This window comes from Oryctolagus cuniculus, chromosome 13, assembly GCF_051225735.1.
Source record: "Oryctolagus cuniculus isolate XC-2025 breed Fujian yellow rabbit chromosome 13, ASM5122573v1, whole genome shotgun sequence".
In the NCBI taxonomy this organism is placed as follows: domain Eukaryota; kingdom Metazoa; phylum Chordata; class Mammalia; order Lagomorpha; family Leporidae; genus Oryctolagus; species Oryctolagus cuniculus.
Window position 1 is genome coordinate 94964463 of NC_142879.1, and position 12148 is coordinate 94976610.

General features: G+C 39.1%; 1 long non-coding RNA gene across 1 annotated transcript in view; it reads left to right on the top strand.

The window, feature by feature from the left end:
* The window catches only part of LOC149122759 (uncharacterized), a 32657-nt gene extending 23284 nt beyond the window's left edge, over positions 1-9373 (top strand). The window contains exons 2-3 of the long non-coding RNA XR_016219846.1: positions 7224-7304; positions 9107-9373. This is a non-coding gene — a long non-coding RNA (uncharacterized LOC149122759). The remainder of the gene's footprint in view (positions 1-7223; positions 7305-9106) is intronic.
* Positions 9374-12148: the final 2775 nt, after the last annotated feature.

Below are 12148 nucleotides of genomic sequence, written 5' to 3' on the forward strand. Positions count from 1 at the left end.
CCTTCACTCTTGTTTATTTGATTCTAAGGCACATGTCACATAATTTCTTGAGCTTCTCTGTAGGATTAACTTTAGTGACTTATTATGGTGACTGGATCAATAATGCATTCATTGTTTTAAGCTTTTCCTTTCTACATCTTATGTCTGCTCCCATGTGGATGTTTCTGTATGTCTAAAACAAAATATATGCACTCCATCTAGGTTGTGCTCCACTGGGGGCCCAAGTCAGATGAGAAATCCACGTACTTGGCTAAAAGCAATCTACTTGGCACCAATACACATTCAATTTTGCAGGCTGCAGGTTTTCAAAAGCCTCAGGTAGACAGGTGTTAGCTAATCATTTTAATGAAAATCATAGAAAAATCATTTTTGAAATTGCAACAAGAAAGTATTTTACTTTTTGCTAACCCAATAAGAAAGATACTCATGGCTATTAGGCTCCTACTGTACACTTTTGGGAATGTTTGTGGATATTATTTCATTTCTGTCTCAGATGAATATGAGATTAATACACTATTTACATTTGATAAATGAAACAACTGGATCTCAGAGGAGTTAATAACTTCCTCAACTAGGAGGTAGAGCTGGAACTCAAAATCTAGTCTCTTTGGATCTGACAGTCTCCTCCTAACTACCCCTTCTTTCCCAGATGAGTAATTGTAACCACTCAGAGCTAATTTGTTGACTTGATCTTTCTTGTTGTCAACAAATAAGGCTTCTGGGGAAAATCATTATGTCTTGATATAAGTTCATTTCAGGAAAACAAAATTAAATCAGTTTATTGGCTGGTTACCTATATACTAATTTAAATAAAGTAAAATAAAGCTCTAATATTATTTGGACTTTAAACTATGTTCTGGCTTAACATGCGCTGTGAGTCACATCATTCTCTTTTTGTGTCAAGAATGGACTCCACACATTGACCCATGTACTGAATATGTCCAGGGATGAACTACAACCAGGACACAAAAATGGGGCCAATATTAAAAATGTATTTCTAACAGGTCAGATTTATTTTTAAAGGCAAAATTGAGGTCATAAATATATGAGTCATTGTGGAATTCTTTATTTTAGATTCTGTCTCGAAGAACAAGGCAACCTAAATCTCTAAACTAATTTATATAGAACAACTCAAACTTTGACCTATTACTTCCGTATTCTCCAGTTACAGATATGCAATCAGAAAGTTAATTCCTTTCTCCTTAATATTTTTTCCTGGAGGAAATATTGTATCATTAGTATATGTTTATCTATTTTGTTCAATAAATAAGACAATTTGATATGCTATGAATTGGGGTAGTCACTAGTTACATAAGTCAGTGTCATAGAAAAGAAACTAGGCACATTAAAATGGAGTATTTGAAAGAGATTAATAAAGGTACTATTTATAAAATAATGAGGAGTTTGTATAGAAACAAGCAAACAAAAAATAATCAAGGACTTAAAGAATAGGGTCAGTGACCACCTGGCTCTGGAGTGGTTACAGTTATGGTAACTTGAAATCAGACATATGGAGGGCAAAGATTTTTAAGGAAGGCAACTAGTCTATGGAATTTCTGAAGAGTTCCTGTGTTGAGGGAAGAATGAAAGCTCTAAGCTTATTCTACTTCTTTCTTCCATACCTTAGGGCTCATCTTCCAGGTCCAACAGGAGGCTACCAAGAAATGGTACAAATCAGCATCTCAGAGCATGGAGCGAAGAGAGGGGGCATATATAGAAGAACTGAAAAATCTCACTATGCTACCAGTAAAAAATACAAAATTTAACAGTCCAGAGATGAGATAGACATGCCAACTATATTTTAAACTATATAAAATTAAAGTATGTCTAAAGTGAGGTAGACATGCAGAATAAATTTCAACATTTATCTAGACAGTTAAGAAAAGTTTCTATAGGAGCCAATCTTTGAACTGAAATTGAAGAATTCTCCCATATACTGTCATTTAAGTGTGAGGACTAACTAGCAACAAAGGATAGCATTAAAAACTTAGGTCTTACAACAGTGCTGCACAACTTGTTAAAGCAGAGCAGCAGAGTGCTTGCTAATCCACTGTATTGCAAAAATCTATATTCATGGAAAAAGAAATGGCCAGAAAAAGGAAAGCAGTAATTACAGATGTATTATTAAAGTCTTTTTATCAGCACTGCACATCAAGAAAAAGTAGTTAAGTAGGCTAAAGCAGTAAGAGTATCAGATAATGAATTGACTTGCAGTAAATCAGTTAAAATAAGCTAACTGAATCAATTTTCACAAAAGCAAAAGCTGATTGCAATATTCAAACATAGCAAAAATTAAGAAATCCCACTGTAGGACAGTTATAACTGGAGAATACTCAGAAGCAGAGGTAATTGAAGAAAAATAAACAAGTGGGATTATATCAAGCTAAGAAGCTTTGCACTGCATATGTGATAAGGCAACCAACAGAACAGGAGAAAATACTTGCAAGCTATGCAACTGATAAAGGATTATTATCCAGAACCTATAAAGAGCTCAAGAAACTTAACAACAAAGCACATAATGTAGTAAAGAAATGGGCAAAGGACATGAACAGGCATTTTTCAAAGGATGAAATTCAAATGACCAACAGACACATGAAAAAATGCTGAGGATAACTAGCTATTAGGGAAATGCAAATCAAAACTACAATGAGGTTTTACCTCACCCAGTTAGAATGGCTATCATCCAAAAATAATTAAATAAATCAAATGTTGGTGAGAATGTGGGGGAAAATGTATCTTAAAACATTGTTAGTGAGGCCGGCACCCTGGCTCACTTGGCTAATCTTCTGCCTGTGGCGCTGGCACCCCAGGTTCTAGTCCCAGTAGGGCACTGGATTCTGTCCCGGTTGCTCCTCTTCCATTCCATCTCTCTGCAGTGGCCCAGGAAGGCAGTGGAAGATGGCCCAAGTCCTTGGGCCCTGCACCCACATGGGAGACCAGAAAGAAGCACCTGGCTCCTGACTTTGGATCGGTGCAGCGTGCCGGCTGTAGCAGCCATTTGGAGGGTGAACCAACAGAATGAAGACCTTTCTCTGTCTCTCTCTCTCACTGTCTAACTCTGCCTGTCCAAAAAAAAAAAAAAAAAAAAACATTGTCAGTGGGAAGGTAAACTAGTATAATTATTGTGGTAGACAGTATGGGGATTTCTCAGAAATATGAAAATAGATCTACCATATGACCCAGACATCCCATTCCTGGGAATTTACCCAAAGGCAGTGAAATTAATATATTAAAGAGTTATCTGCACCCTCATGTTCACTGCAACTCAATTCACAATAGCTAAGATGTAGAATCAACATAGATGTCCATCAACTGGTGAATATATAAAGAAACTGTAGTGCATACACAATGGAATACTACTCAGGCATAAAAAAGAATGCAATCTTGTCTTTTACAAAAAAGTGGATGCAACTGGAAATGATTATGCTTAGTGAAATAAGCCAGTCCCCAAAAGATGAATATCATATGTTTTCCCTGATTTGTAATAATATAGAGTACAAAAAAATCTGTAAGAGCAAAGTTGACATTTTGAGATTTGATTATTGTTTACAGCCATTGTCTACACTCTTGAACAATAGGGGTTTTTCAAGTTACTGTTTGTTGAATTCTTTATGTAGTGAAAGATTAAAAAATAAACTGAAAGTATGTCATTGTAAAAATCAAAAGAAAAAATAAGAAAGAAGGAGGGAGGGAGCATGGGTAGGAGAGAGGGTACAGTGTGGAGCATCATTATACTCTTAAATCTGCATAAATGAATTACATGAAATTTGTTCACCTTACATAAATAAAAATAAATTTAAAAACCCATAACAAATGGATAAGATGAATACATCAGTATATTTAGTCTGAATCTCTGTCAGTAGAAGCAAAACAAAGGAAAAAATATTGAAGATATTCTATAGGTTTACATTTTGGTAGATTCAAAGAGAAGCAATTTAAGTCTTTTAAGAATTATTATAGAATTATATGTGTATAAAGTTAATTGAAAATAGATCTTAGTAAGAAATAAGAATGGGGATAGGAGAGGGAGGAGAAAGAGGGGTGGGAGTGTGGGTGGGAGAGTGGGTATGCTGAGAAGAGCCACTCTGTTCCTAAATTTGTACTTATGAAATGCATGGAGTTTGTATTCCTTAAATAAAAAGTTTCTGGGGGAAAAAGTTGTGAAGTAACACAACAACAACAACAGCAAAGAAAAGCAAAATGAGCACCTAGAGGAATTTACTAAACCCTAAGCGAGCCAAATGGCTAAGTACTTACTTATAGTGTATGCTAAAAAAATGCTCACCCAAGTTTGGTAAAAGACCCTGAAAATAAATCTGCAGCCGGCTCTCAACTCATTTGATTGGACTATAGAACATCCTCCTTATGTCAGCACACAACATTTCTGTCTGTCAAGTTGCTTACCATTCGACACTTGTTAGAATGATGTCTTTCCTTTTCTATTAGTCAGCTTTTCATCATTATAGCAAAATATCTGAGCCAGGCTATTCATGAATGAAAGAGATTTTTTTTTCAGCTCCTAGTTTGGAATTTCAAGGGTGTAGCGCTGGCACCAGAGAGCTCTCTTATTGCATCATGTCCTCATGCATCTTAGTGCACGAGTTAATGGTGGGAATACATGTGGGAGCCAGTGATCAGCTTTCAAACAGGAAGCCAGAGAGAGAATCAGAGATCACGTTTAGGCCTTATAAACACCTCCTTTCACAAGAGTCATTTCAGGAGACACATATTTCTTTCCAAGGGTGATGTCTTCAAAGGTCTAAGGACTTTCCACTGGGCCCCACCTGTTAAAAGGTCCTACCTCCCAGCATTGCCACACTGAGGACCAAGCCTGCAACACACAAACCCTTATGCGACAAATCACATCCAAACGCTATCATATTTCCTCTTAGATTTTAAATCCGTGGAAGATGAGAATTCTAATTTGTTCTCTGGCCTAGAGCTGTAGAGTTGGTAATTGCTCTATAAAAATGTATCCAAAAAAGGGATTTTATTGAGTATTTACTGAGGGATCTGGCTTCATAAAATAGTGTGGGCTCTTTGTGGCGAGGTTAAATGCTGTCATAAAGTATCAAGCAATTCTTCAAGGGCTCTTCCTGTCTCTGGCAGTGGTTCACAGAAATAGGTTATCCTTGGAAGTACTTTGACAGTGATGTGTGATAACTGCCTTCTCCAAGACGGGCTCCGGAGTTACACATAGCATCTCAATGGGTAAATAGGAAGCAATGTGATGGGAGAGAGGTGGAAGACGGCATGAGAGACAAGCTGAACTCCATTGTAAATGTGAACGTAGATCAACATGATGAGAGACCTGGGTGAGAATGATAGTTTGAGAAAGGGAATAAGAAAGGATAGTTTCTTCCTAATTCAGATTTGCAGTAGGAATGGAAAGGTAAACTACCCAGTAGTGACAAATAAAAAAAATAACGATTCAAGGAGAATAAAGGTGAATAAAAAAGTTATAAAAATGCTACATTAAATATTTATTATGATTTTTCTAGCTAGGAGGTAGAAAAACTAATTCCACCTAAATTAATCTGTCACTGTATTGTATCATTGCTGCAGTCTCAAAAAGAGATTTTATCAAAAGAAGGGATAGGTATACATAAAAGAAGTCCAGATTTTTAAAAATTAATTTAAGATGCTGTATTTTTATATAGTACTTTACAGTTAATAAAGTGTGTTTTTCCACAAATCCTCAGGATAGTCTGTGAGAAAGTTTTTAATCCTTTTTTAAAAGATTTATTTATTTATTTGAAAGTCAGTTACACAGAGAGGAGAGACAGAGAAAGAAAGAAAGAAAGAGAGAGAGAGAAAGAGAGAGAGAGAGAGAGAGGTCTTCCATCCAATGGTTCACTCCCCAATAGGCCACAACGGCTGGAGCTGTGCCGATCCGAAGCCAGGAACCAGGAGCTTTTTCTGGGTCTCCCATGCGGGTGCAGGGGCCCAAGGACTTGGGCCATCTTCTGCTTTCCCAGGTCCCAGCAGAGAGCTGGATGGGAAGTGGAGCAGCCGGGTCTCAAACTGGCGCCTGTATGGGATGCTGGCACTTCAGGCCAGGGCGTTAACCCACTGAGCCACAGCACTGGTCCCTACCCTTCTTTTACAGACAAGGAAATAGAGGCTTAGATGGAATAGAGTATTCACCAAAATTCGCACATGTGTTCAGTGACAGAGCTAGAGTTCGAACCAGGCATTCTGACTATAAGTTTAGTGTTTATTTCACTAACTTGAAAGTTTGGGTCTGACGAATGTCTATTGGTTGATTGATAAGAGTGGCATATAAAAATAAAGATTTTCTTGATTTTTTATAGAAATATAACATAGAAAAAGTCTTTTTTTCTGCCTGAATGATGCAGTATGCACACATACACACATGTATTTGAAAAGCAGAGAGAGAGAGAGCAAGAGAGAGAGAGCACTCTCATTCATTGATTTACTCAACCAAATGCTCACAATGCCCACAACAGCAGAGGTGGGCCAGGCCAAAGCTAGGAGCCAACGACTTGATACAGGTTTCCCATACGGATGGCAGAGACCCGACTAATTGATCTGTCATCTGCTGACTCCCAGGGTGAGCATTAGCAGGAACTTGTAATTGAAAGTAGAGTCAATACTCAAATCCAAACACTCCAACAAGGGATACAGGTGCTCCAAGTGGTGTCATAATGGCTGCACCAAGCATCTGCCTCACATATCTTTGTAAAAAGGAAGTCAGTCAGAACCCAAAAGTATTTTTGAAGTTCTCAGTAGAAGTATGACACACAGGGAGGCAGCATAATACGGTGGTTCAACACAGATTCTATCAGAAAGACCTTAGGTTGAAATTTGGCTTTAACACTAAATACTTCTTTATCCTAAGTCATAGACATCTCTAAACTTATTTTCTTATCTTTCCAAAGGTTGTTTTGCTGGTAGCATCTTCCTAGTATTTGAGGAAGAGTATGGGAGAAGACGTTGGCAAGGCTCCAACTCAACCCTCTGTAACTATTAGGCACTATTATAGACTCACTATTTTCACGACCTTGAGTATAGTACTGCCATGATCACCCTTGAACAGTCATGCCTCCCTGAATCCAGGCCTTTTTGGACTCATACTCTACCCTGACATATTGTTTCTGGGCTTGGCCATATGTCTTGGTTCAGTTAGTTGGAGAGGAACAAACTAGAAGTAGATATTTTCTTGAGCAATATTTGTCAGGGTTTATCCTTTTGTGTTGCAGAGATATTTTCTTTTTCCATGTGAAGAAGCCAGGACCTGTCCACCGGTATTCAATTCAGATCAATGAATGAGGATTTTGCAGGCAAGTAAGCTCCAGAGGAGCTCTCAGATAACTGTAGATACTTAAGTAAGTAAATGTAAAAAAACAGAAGGGCATCCAGCTGAACCTAGTCCATATGCCATATTACGTACCTCCAGTATTATGAGCTGATAAGTAGCATGCTTTAGGGTGATGGGCATTTAGAATAGAGGTCAAGACGCTGCTTGGGATAACTACATCCCATATAGAAACGTTTGGATTAAAGTTCCAGCTCCACTTGAGAGTCCAGCTTCCTGCTAATATGTACCCTGAGAGGCACCAGGTGTGGGCTTATGAAGTTGTCTCCCTGTCATCCACATGGGAGAGAACTGGATTGAATTCCCACTTCCTGGCTTTGACCTGGCCAGGCTATGGCTGTTGTGGGAAGTGAACCAGCAGATAGTGGATGGGAAATGGGTCTCTTCATGTTTCAAATATATACATAAATAAACAAATAGCAATAAATAAGCAATATACTATGTTTGGGGATGTTTTTTTGTTAGCAATAAATGGGAAATAATAGATAATTTAAGATGGGATGCTATAGCTAAAACTTGAAAAATGGTTATAACTTTAGAATTGAGTGATGGGGCAAGGCTGGAATAGGAAAGAGGAAACATCTATGGGAGGCTTGGAAAAAGGGCACCATGTAGTATGTCATGGTGTGAGACCTGGGAAAATGGCTGTCATATTTTGGAATTAAAAATTGTCTTTAAGGGATTTGTTGATTTGGACTCAGAAGTTACATATAAAGAGCATGTTGAAATTCTCTGTTGTGTGTTACCAGATATGGGATAAAAAACTGCAAGAGAAAAATGAACTGAGGAAGAAACTGTTCATTTCATAAACAGAATTTAGAGCAAATTTGAAGGGCTCAGCATTTGATAGTTGGGAAAATAAAGATTCTAAAAGTAAGATCTGACCAAATGTCATGATAAAATACAAAGTGTGGTATTAAGGCCTTTTGTTAAAACTTCCACAAGATTTAAGGGCAGTCTTCTAAGAGTTCTAAAGGAGTTGTTTAAAATAGATATTATTTTTTAAAGATTTATTTATTTATTTGAAAGTCAGAGTTACACAAGGAGAGGAGAGGCAGAGAGAGAGAGAGAGAAAGAGTGGTCTTCTATCTGATAGTTCATTCCCCAGTTGGCCACAACAGTCGGAGCTGTGCCGATCCAAAGCCAGGAGCCAGGAGCTTCTTCCAGGTCTCCCACGTAGGTTCAGGGGCCAAGGACCTGGGCCATCTTCTACTGCTTTCCCAGGCCATCGTGGAGAGCTGGATCAGAAGTGGAGCAGCCGGGTCTCGAACCAGTTCCCATATGGGATGCTGGTGCTTCAGGCCAGGTTGTTAACCTGCTGCAGCTATGCGCCGGCCCCAACATAGATATTCTAAAAATAGAAACAATGCTATCTCAAAATGAACTAGGATATAACTGATAGCGTGGCATGGTTTCCTGAAGGTAAGTCGGAGACCCACATTTTTAAAAAAGTTGGATCAACTTAGACTATTCAAAAGTCTATAAGTGCCATTGGGCTTCCAGCTTTTTATAAGGAGATGTGAGGTTGAAAAATGTACTCAGCTATAAACACAACCCATTTATATCCAAGAGGGTGGTGCTCGGAGACCAATGGCCTGGCTAAGATCCATGAGAAATAGTGCATGGAAGTCCCCTCTCAGCACAAATGGACTCTAATGAAGAAATTTCCCCAGAGGCATGGGACTGGCAAGATGTAGCTGGCTAGATTTCAGAATTTCTATGATCTGGCCACTATCATGTACTGCTCATCAATCCCCTTTTTAATAGGACTTTCTAGTGCATTTATGTGGCCATTGTTCCAATGTAATCAAGAGGAACCACAGCAGAAAGGTTTCACCTGAAGAACCTCATCAACATCTGAACTTCAAGCAAGTCACCAGATTATGAATTTGGAGCTAGATGGAGATGAGTGTATTTTGTAGAAGAAAGTGACATGAACCAAGGAGTCTGGATGGCAGGCTGCTCTGTAACCCCCCCAGCCCCCAAATACCTCCCTGTGTCAACACACTTGTATAATCCTTGCATATGATTTATTTTACTCAATGGGAATTTAGCAAATATAAATCAAATAGAAACTTAAACTGTGCTTTCTCATTGGGCATTCCCCTTTCTGATTCTAAGAACTCTTTTTGATCCATGGAAAGAAGCCCAGGAAATTCAGCGGGAGGCATATGGCTCTGTTATCTGCTCAACATCAGCTACTAGGTATATGAGTGAGGTCAACCAGATTACCAAACGAACAAGTGTTGAGTACCCGGTATCCATCTTGCTAGGACACTGATATTGCTAAAATAAGTTATGCCAGAATGCCAATAAAAGCCCCCTTTCAAACCAAAGCCTCCGGATACACAGCTATGAAAGTAACTAAATAAGAGTATATGAACTTGAAGATTGGTTGCAAGGCCTCGTGTTTCTTCAGTTTCTCATACAAAATTCTTGGGATTAAAGGTCAATGTCTTCAAGCGGACAATTGTTTCCCTGTGAAAACAGATATACTCTGCCAGGTCTTGCCAGGTCTCTTTAACTTTCAAAAGTAGCAGCTTGGGAGCAGTGAAAAAGCCAACCTTCAAAAATTAAGTTCTCTTATACACTGCATAGAGCCATAAAATATTTTTTTGCCTTTCTGATGTATCAGACAGAGAAAGATATTTTGCAGAGAATCCCCCACACTGTCATTGATTAATTGCATTGGTTTGTATAAAAATCAGAAAGAGGATGGCATCCGCAGAATGACTTGTGTTTTCCTGCTCAGAGTCTCTGTTGACGTCCGTCACATTGTGACTTCTCAGGGAGGTACTGGAAATAGGACTCTGGACTTTGTGCCAGTCTTGCTATGATGACGTTAAAGTGACTCTTCTGGTGGTAAGGTTTTTGGAAGGTCTGCGCACGTGCATCAATATCCTTTTTGCAGACTTCTCTTTGAGACCCACCTCTCCATTAGACATATGCATTTCCTGTCCTCAGTGTGTCTTCTAGCGGTAGCAAAACACTGGGGCCTGTCTTCCTCCGTTCTTGATATAAAGGTAATCAGGAGAAGAGACTTTCATAGCTAGCTGTGTACATGTTTTCTCTGAGGATGTCATTCTTCCCTGTCCACACCTAGATGGGGGAATACAGGAGAATAAGCACGCTTTAGAGTGGGTTTAAGACATTTTTCAATGTTGAGCAAATATTTTATCCTTCATGTCTATTTCTTGATTTTTTTTCAGAATCTAAAATGGTTAAACGTGTGATTAGCAATCTTAGAGAAACCTCCGGTGGAAGGGAACACATTGGAAGTAACGTGTCCTCCCATCAATAAACAGGGATTAAATTAAATTTGAGTACAAAGTGAAGTACACAGACTACTCTTTATTGGTAAATAATGGCTATCAACTATTAATTAATAAGTGTGAGCTAAGAGCTTTAATTCATTATTTTCTCCCCAAATCAGCACAATAGGACTGAATACTGTTTTTTATTTGTTTACAAATGGGGAAACAGCTCAGAAATGTTAATTTTTTTAAAGACCATGTGGTTGCAGAAACAGAACTCAAACTCAGATTAGCCTGTCTCCAGACCTAAATTTCCCCCTGCCATGTCTCTATGTCACACTCTTTCTAGCTCAATTTTCCCCTTCTTCCCTCCTTCTCTTCCTCCTCCTCCTCCTCCTCCTCCTTCTTCTTTTCTCTCTCTCTCTCTCTCTCTCTCTCTCTCTCTCTCTTGAGGAAGTCTCAGAAGCAAAATTCCAGATACGGCTCATTCAAACCAACATAAGAGCTGTGCTTCTCTTCTCCGTAGTAGTAAACAGAATGTTTAACAGTAAAATTATTCATCTTTGTCACCATTGCCCCAGAATAAATAGCCCTACGAACACTGAAACAGCCCTTTTGTGATTAGGTTGATTGGTATTTATGATCCTTAATGAGACATAATGCAGTCGTTTGTGCAAACCATGAGTGTGTCTTCAACTCAAGTTGTCATGTAGCCAAGTGGAAATTACATGGGGCAGAGACCATCACAGTACAACTGTTCTATGTTCTATAGCAGTGTGGTTGAAATGACTGCAGGAATCAAATGCATTCACTCATAACTGCCATTTGTTTCTATTGAAGATATTTGAATTGCTCTAAACATGTTTTTCAAAAATTTTTTAATCATGACTTATTTATCTTTTTTTTTTTTTTTGACAGGCAGAGTGGATAGTGAGAGAGAGAGACAGAGAGAAAGGCCTTCCTTTGCTGTTGGTTTACCCTCCAATGGCCACTGTGGCCGACGCACCGCGCTGATCCAAAGCCAGGAGCCAGGTGCTTCTCCTGGTCTCCCAGGCGGGTGCAGGGCCCAAGCACTTGGGCCATCCTCCACTGCACTCCCTGGCCACAGCAGAGAGCTGGCCTGGAAGAGGTGCAACCGGGACAGAATCCGGCGCCCTGACTGGAACTAGAACCCGGTGTGCCAGCGCCACAGGCGGAGGATTAGCCTAGTGAGCCACGGCGCCGGCCGACTTATTTATGTTGAATTCTCATGTAATATAAAAAAACCAAGAAAGATCTTGTAGACCTCCTTTTTTTAAAAGATTTATTTTGTTTATTTGAAAGGCAGAGTTATAGACAGAAAGGAGACACAGAGATCCCATAGACTCTTTACTCAGGTTCCCCTAAAGATAACATTGAACCAAACTACACCAAAGAAGCCAGCATTTGGCTTACCAATTTAGAGGTTAGTTCAGAAGCATGTGCCCTAGGTCAGAGATCCTGGGTTCAAGTTCTGCCTCCTCTCTCAAGTCCAGCTTCCTGCTAACACAGAATGTGAGAGGCAGCAGTGATGGCT